Source organism: Spermophilus citellus (assembly GCF_964194105.1).
Source record: "Spermophilus citellus genome assembly, chromosome: 14".
Taxonomy (NCBI): Eukaryota; Metazoa; Chordata; class Mammalia; order Rodentia; family Sciuridae; genus Spermophilus; species Spermophilus citellus.
The window spans coordinates 59,647,934-59,656,122 of record NC_138194.1 but is presented as its reverse complement, the minus strand read 5'-3'; positions in this window follow the sequence as shown (position 1 = coordinate 59,656,122).

The following is an 8,189-nucleotide window of genomic DNA, read 5'->3' as shown; positions in this document are numbered from 1 at the left end:
GCTCACAGCCCTAGGTTCAAATGAAGTCTCCCAGAGATGGGCATAACCTGCCAAGCCCCAAACAACTTGTTTTCCCCATTTTCACCCTGTTTTCCTAAAGAGGCTTCTCACTGAATCCCTTTGGTGTTTCACTATAAGTAAAGCATTCTTAGCACAACATGTTGAACATTCTTTCATATATTTGTTGATCGATTGAATTTCTTCATCTGTGAAGTGTCTGTTCAGTTCCTTAGCCCATTTATTGATTGGGTTATTAGTTTTTGGTGCTTTTTTATTTTTTATATTTGTTTTAATTAGTTATACATGACAGTAGGATGCACTTTGATACATCATATATAATGGAATATAACTTCTCATTCTCCTGGTATACATGATATAAAATCCCACAAGTCATATGGTTTTATATGTACATAGGGTGATAATATCTGAGTCATTCTACTATCCTTACCCTCCTACCTCCACCCCTCCCTTCACACCCCTATACATAAAGTAACTATTCTTAGATGAATGGATAAAGAAACTGTGTTACATATACACAGTACTTAGCATTAAAAAAGAATAAAATTATGGCATTTGAAAGTAAATGGATGGAGTTGGAGAATATTATGCCAAGTGAAGTGAGCCAATCCCAAAAAATCATAGGCCAAATATTTTCTCTGATAAGTGGATGCTGATCCATAATGCAGTGGTGTGGGTTGGGAATGGAGGAACTTTGGGTAAAGGGGAGGGAGGAAAGATGGTGGAATGAGATGGGCATTGTTACCCTAGGTACATGTATGACTGCACATACAGTGGGACGCTACATCCTGTACAGAGAAATGAAAAGTTGTGCTACAATTGTGTACAATGAATCAAAATACATTCTGCTGTCATATATACCTAACTAGAATGAATAAATAAATTTTTAAAAAATAAATAAAGTAACTATTCTCCCTAGTCCCTTCCTTTTTGTAAAATAGCATTCTCATATCAGAGAAAATATTTGTCTTTTGGTTTTTTGTTTATTTTTAGTTGTAAATGGACACAATAACTTTATTTATTGGTTTATTTATTTTTATGTGGTGCTGAGGATTGAACCCAGTACCTCACACATGCTAGGCAAATGCTCTACCACTGAGCTACAACCCCAGCCCTTTATTTATTCTTTTTTAAATATTATTTTAGTTGTTGATGGACTTTATTTATTTTTATGTGGTGCTAAGGATCGAACCCAGTGCCTCACACGTGCTAGGCGAATGCTCTACCACTGATCCACACCCCCAGCCCTGTTTATTTCAAGCTTTTATTTTCAGCCAGCCCTCATCTGTGACAATTACCTACTCCCTCCCCAAGCAGGCTGTGGCCAAGACTTAGGATTTGGGGGATAGGCTTATTTCACTTAGCATAAAAGTCTCCAGTTCCATTCATATACTAGCAAATGCCATAATTTCATTCTTCTTTAAGGCTAATATTCCATTGTGTATATATACCACATTTTCTTTATTCATTCATCTGTCGAAGGACTTCTAGGTTGGTTCCATAGTTTGGCTATTGTGGGTTCAGCTGCTGTAAACCTTGATGTGGCTGTGTCATTGTAGGGTGCTGATTTTAAGTACTTTGTGTATAAATCTGGGAGTGGGATGACTGGGTCAAGAGTGGTTCCATTTCAAGTTTTCTGGGAAATCTCCATACTTCTTTCCATAGTAGTTGCACCAATTTGCAGTCCCACCAAGCAATATATGGGGGTGCCTTTTCCCCCACATCCTCACCAACATTTACTGTTATTTGTATTCTTGATAATTGTCATTCTGACTGGAGTGAGATGAAATCTCAGTGTAGTTTTCATTTGCATTTCTCTAGTTACTAGAGAAGCTGAACATTTTTCCATAAATTTGTTGATTGATTGAATATCTTCTTCTGAGAAGTGTCTGATCAGTTCCTTAGTCCATTTATTGGATTGGGTTGTTTGGTTTTTTGGGAGGTGTTAAGTTTTTGTTGTTGTTTGTTTTTAATTTCTCAATTTTCTTTATTTTTTATTTTACATTTATTTATTCTAATTTGTTATATATGACAGCAAAATGCATTTCAATTCATAGTACACATATACAGCACAATTTTTCATGTCTCTGGTTGTACACAAAGTAAAGTCACACCATTTGTGTCTTCATACGTGTACTTAAGGTAATGATGTCCTTCTCATTTTTACCATCTTTCCTACCTCCATCCCTCCTCCCTTCCTCTTCCTCTCCCTTGCCCCATCTAAAGTTCCTCTATTCCTCCTATGTACCACCCCCACCCCTGTTATGGATCAGCATACATATATCAGAGAAAACATTCAGCCTTTGGTTTTTGGGGATTGGCTTACTTCACTTAACATGATATTTTCCAACTCCATCCATTTACCTGCAACTTCCATGATTTTATTCTCTTTTAAAAAGTGCTGAGTAATGTCCCATTGTGTACACATACCAGTTTCTTTATCCATTCATCTACTGAAGGGCATGTAGATTAGTTCCATAGTTTAGCTATTGTGCACTGAGCTGCTATAAACATTGATGTGGCTGCATCACTATAGTATGCTGTTTTTACAACCTTTGGGCATAAACTAAGGAGTGGGATAGCTGGGTCAAACAATGGTTCCATTCCACGTTTTCCAAGGACTCTTCATACTGCTTTCAGACTGGTTGTACCAATTTGCAGTCCCACCAGCAGTGTATGAGTGTGCCTTTTCCCCCACATCCTTGCCAACACTTATTGTTTATATTCTTAATAGCTGCCATTCTGATTGGAGTGAGATGAAATCTTAAGAGTAGTTTTGATTTGCATTTCTCTAATTGCTAGAGATGCTGAACATTTTTTCATATATTTGTTAATTGATTGTGTATCATCTTCTGAGAAGTGTCTGTTCAGTTCCATAGCCCATTTATTGATTGGGTGGTTTGGAGTTTTTGTTTTGATTTGTTTTTTTGGTGTTATGTTTTTAAAATTCCGTATATATCCTAGAGATTAGTGCTCTGATATGTAGGTGGTAAAAATTTGCTCCCAATATGGCTCTCTGTTCGCCTCATTGATTGTTTCTTTTGCTAAGAAGATTTTAGTTTGAATCCATCCCATTCATTGATTCTTGATTTTATTTCTTGCACTTTAAGATCTTGTTAATAAAGTCAAGGCCTAATCCAACATGATGAAGATTTGGGCCTGCTTTTTCTTCTATTAGGCATAGGTTCTCTGGTCAAATTCCTGGTCTTTGATCCACTTTGAATAGAGTTTTGTACATGGTGAGAGATAGGGGTTTAATTTCATTTTGCTGCATATGGATTTCCAGTTTTCCCAGCACCATTTGTTGAAGAGGCTACCTTTTCTCCAATGTATGTTTTTAGCACCTTTGTCTAGTATGACATAACTGTATTGATATGGGTTTGTCTCAGTGTTTTCTGTGCCATTAGTCTACATGTCTATTTTGGTGCCTATACTATGCCAATTTGCACATTGAATTTTTAGTTTGTGAAGTTGCTAATTTACCTTTATTTTAGTTTTTTTTTTCATATTCCTCAGGATTTTTACACACACAATTATGTAATCAGTAAAGAAAGCTTTACATCTTCCTTTACAATTATTTTGCCTTTTAATTTTCTCACCTTATTGCATTGGTTACAACCATTAGAATAATGTTAAGCATGTTATTCTAATCTTGGTTCCTCAGATTTTCCATTTCTTTTGGCAGTTTGTGTCTTTCAAGGGCCTTATTCATTCTTAGTTATCAAATTTATGGGCATAGTTATTCATAATATTCCTGTTGAAATTTTCATGTCTGTTTGATATGTAATTTTATCTCCTTTTTCTTTTTTGTTATCAGAGCTTTGTGGTTTTTTTTTTTTTTCCCAAAATGTTTTTCAAAAAAACATTTCATTGTTGTTTTGTTTTATTTCATTCATGTTATTTCCTTTCTTCTACTTTGGGTTTCATGTGCTGATTTTATTTATTTATTTACTTACTTATTTATTTTTGTAGTGGTAGATGGACAGCATGCCTTTATTTTATTTATTTTTTGTATGCAGTGCTAAGGATCAAACCCAGTGCCTCACTCATGCTAGGCAAGTGCTCTGCCACTGAGCCACACAGCCTCAGCCCTCAAGTACTGATTTTTCTAGCCCCTGGAGATCATCGATTTTAAACTTATCTTCTAATTATCAGTATTAGAACTATGAATTTCACTTATCACTGCTCTAGCTGAATGTGACAAATTTGTACTTTTTGTTGTTGATATTCAGTTCACAATGTCCTCATTTCCCTGATTTTCTCATTCACACATGTAGCTTACACATTTTCGCATCCATCAAAAAATGTAAGTTAATTGGTATTTTATGTTTCTATTCCTAAATTAAATTCCACTGTAGTCAAAGATTATATTCAGTAAGTTTTTAATCTTTTGAAAATTTTTGAAATTTGTGAGAAGAATAAGATTGTTCTGTGTTAGTGAATATTCTGTGTATTCTACAACTTAGAAAGTAGGTGTTCTAAAATTGTCAGGTCAGTGGTTGATAATGCTTTGGAAATCTTATATCTTTTCTGATTTCATTATTATTACTCAGGAATAATAACATCTTCCATGATTGTGGATTTTATCAGCTTTTCTTCTTAGTTTACTTTTTTGTTTTGCTTATATATCTTAAAAATCAGTAATAAGCTACATATACAAGTCAGATAAACCTTTTGTTATGAAACACCTCTCTCTAGTAACATTTCTCTTTAAGTCTTTATTACTGTTTGCATGGTGTCTTTTCCCAGTGAAGGATTGGGTTTCTTTAACATGAGTCTCTTGCTACTTCCATATTGTTGAAAGTTTATATTCAGCCAGACACAGAGGCACAGGCCTGTAATCCCCAGTGACAGGGGAAGCTAAGGCAGGAGGATTGCCAAGTTTAAAACTAATGTCAGCAAATTAGCAAGGCCCTAAGCAATTAAGTGAGACCTTTTCATTCAGTCTGATCTTTGCCTTTAAATTGATGATGCTTAATCCACATATATCCATTTTAATTATTGGTATGGTACGGCTAGAGTCTGTTATCACACTTGTTCTCTCTTTGTACTGTTAGACTGTTTTTCTTTTTTCCTTTCTGCTTTCTTTTTAGTATTCCATTTTATCTTCTCTGTTGACCTTTTAGTTGTCTTTTTTCAGTAGTTGCTATAGGGATATGCATTCTTATTACAGTTTATCATCAACTACCACTTCATGTATACTGTATATACCTTATAAAGTATACTTCCTATAATTTTTTCTGTCATTGTCAGATATCTTCTATATATCCTAAATCTTCAATTCTTAAACCTGTTAAACTGTTTAAACATTTTCCTTTTTAACAATTAGATCTTAAATAATTCAAAAAACTTCTATTTACCATTTCTGGCACTCCTCTTTCCTTTCACATAAATGTTTCACTAGGTATCATGGATCTTCAATGTGAAGTACTTCCTTTAACATTTCTTATAGAGCAGGCATCTTGGTATCACATTTTCTCAGTTTTAAGTATGTCTTTATTTCATCTTTGGAAGGACATTTTCACTGGATATAAAATGTTAGTTTTGTGTTCTTATCTCTGCACTTCAAAACATTATAGAGTGTTTCTTGATACTCATCTCTCATCTTCTCTCTGAATTTCAATGTTAAATCACTGAGATTATCCCTTAAGTCATTGTCTGCTAATTGTTTTTCAATCCTTTTACCTCTGTACTTCAGTATTGAAAGATTTTAACCTCTGCCATCAATGTACATCATCTCTTGCATTGTCCTTTACATTATGCTCAGAATTTTTTTAGTTGTAAAATTTCATTTAAAAAAAATTGAGATTCCAGTAACTGTCAACCTTTTCTAATATTTATATCAACTTTTAAAGGACCTATCTGCTATTTCCAACATCTCTATCAACTCTAGGTTTGTTTTGATTGCTTAATTTTTCTCCTGGTTGATTGTCCCATTTTCGTTTGCACACCTAATAATTTTACTGTATGTTGGATATTGTGGACCCTATGTTCAGAGTCTGGATTTTATCTTCCTTTAAAGAATGTTTTGTGCTGGCAGGTAGCTAATGTATTGTCAGATCTGCTAAATCTTGTTGAGGCTTAAGTTTTAGGCAAGGTTACAGTAACCCTATCCTCAAGACATGGCTTTTTAGTATTTTCAGTTGAATGCCTTGTGGGGGAGGGGGAGTCCAGCAAAGTCTGTCTCCCTTGGCTGGTCAGCACTCTTGTCTTCCAGAACCACCTACCTCCAGAATCTCCATGTGGTCCTGGCTCCATGTTTCCCACTCTGCTGAGAGCCATTGCCAAGCAGGAATGAGGCATCGAAATTTCCTTGCCAGCGTACCCCATGTTGCTTAGAGGAAGGACTCGTGGAAATGGACTTGCCTTGGGCATTTGCTGTGACTTTGCATGTATGTTTGAGAAAGGTGACCCTGCTCAAGGACCAGGGTGGATCCGGGTTTAGGGAGGATCCTACTGGATTAGGGCGGATCAGGTTTTAGGAAGTATCCTGACCTTGGGTTTAGGGCGGTTCCAGGTTTAAGGTGTACCCTGCTGGGAATAGGGCGTATCCTGCTGCCTCAGGCACGCCCGCCCGATCCTTGAGTTCCCATTGAGTTCTCATGGGATTCAAAAAGTATTTGGGATAAAAAGCCTGGTGGAGTACGTGAATGGGGCGGCAGAATGTGGATTTCCCCATAACGTGTTTGTAGAGGGTCGGTGTGAGTTCGGGAATAAGGAATTGCTGTTTGAATCTACAAAGCTGTAGATTCAAAGACTGCGGCACCACTCTGCACTCAGTTTATGTAGTACTGAACCAGATGTAAGGAAATCACTGTTAATTTCTCGAGCTTCTCTGTGTAGCTTTCTCCTCTCCAGTCAGTACTCTGCTCAGCAAATGTGTGCAAAGTGCCCACAGGCAGAGGGTCATGATAATTAAAGGGGAAAAAAAATCTCATTTCTCTTAAGAATCGGTCCTGAATCGCTATGTTGTAAATACTGCTTTATATGTATTAGACTTTCATAGTTGACTATCATAATTCCATAAATGGAATCAGGAAGTAATTTTGTTAGTTCTAATTTTAAAATTGAAGGTTATTTTTCCTTCTCTTTTTTTTTGGTTCATTCTGTGTCTATCTGCCCTGCTTTTTTCCTCAAAGACACCATTGTTCTTGAATAACCTGGGTGGAGAGCTAATTCAGGATCAGTAGGATGTTTTATCCTTCTTCCACATCCTCTCTTCAGGCTCACCTTCAGGACCAGGTTCATTACCCCCACCAAGAATGTACAGAATGGAGTTTTTTAAAGACTATTTGATCTGATGTGGTCAAAACAGCTTTATGCAATAAGCAGTCCTGTAAAAACATTAGATGATAAAAATGACATTTAAATTCAGTCTTATTTCATTTCATTCTGGGTTCCAGTTTCTGAAAGTGAAACTTAACAGAACTTGCTTTTATTTAATAATAGGGTTTATTTTGAATTTTTCACCACTTCCTATTGTTTACATACTTTAAAATACCTTTGTTTTTAAAAAATCTGCTAACTAAAATTTGATGCCATGGAAACATATTAGATGATAAAACTTGGATTCTGAAAAAAAGTACAGTTGGATGAGTTCACATACCCAAGACACTGAAAGCTGTAACTAAATCTGACTTTTATCATTTTATATATTTTTAAAAAATCTTTAATAGATTGTGCATTACATTCTTTCAACAACTATGGACTGTTTGCCATATACCAAGATGCACTTGGAAAGACAACATCTTAACATCATTCCACGTCTATTCGAGTATTTAGTAATTTTCTTTTCCTTTAATACCTGGCTGATGCTGAAATGTAAGGTGATCTGGAATTATGGAAAAGAATTTAATGAAGTTTAGGGGCTAGGGTTGTGGCTCAGAGGTAGAGTGCTCACCTACCCCATGTGAGACACTGGCTTTGATCCTCAACACACATAGAAATAAAATAAAGATATTGTGTCCACCTCTAACTAAAAAAAAAAAAAAAAAAAAAAAAAAGTGAATATTAAAAAAAAGATTCAATGAAGTTTAAAAATAGAGCAGTATAATACATCAGAAAAAATATTTACACATTATATGTTGCACAGGACAGCTAGGATTGAGGGAGAGGTGGGAAATTGGAGATTGTCAGAGATGAAGTTACCCAACAAGTTTACTAGGGCTTCA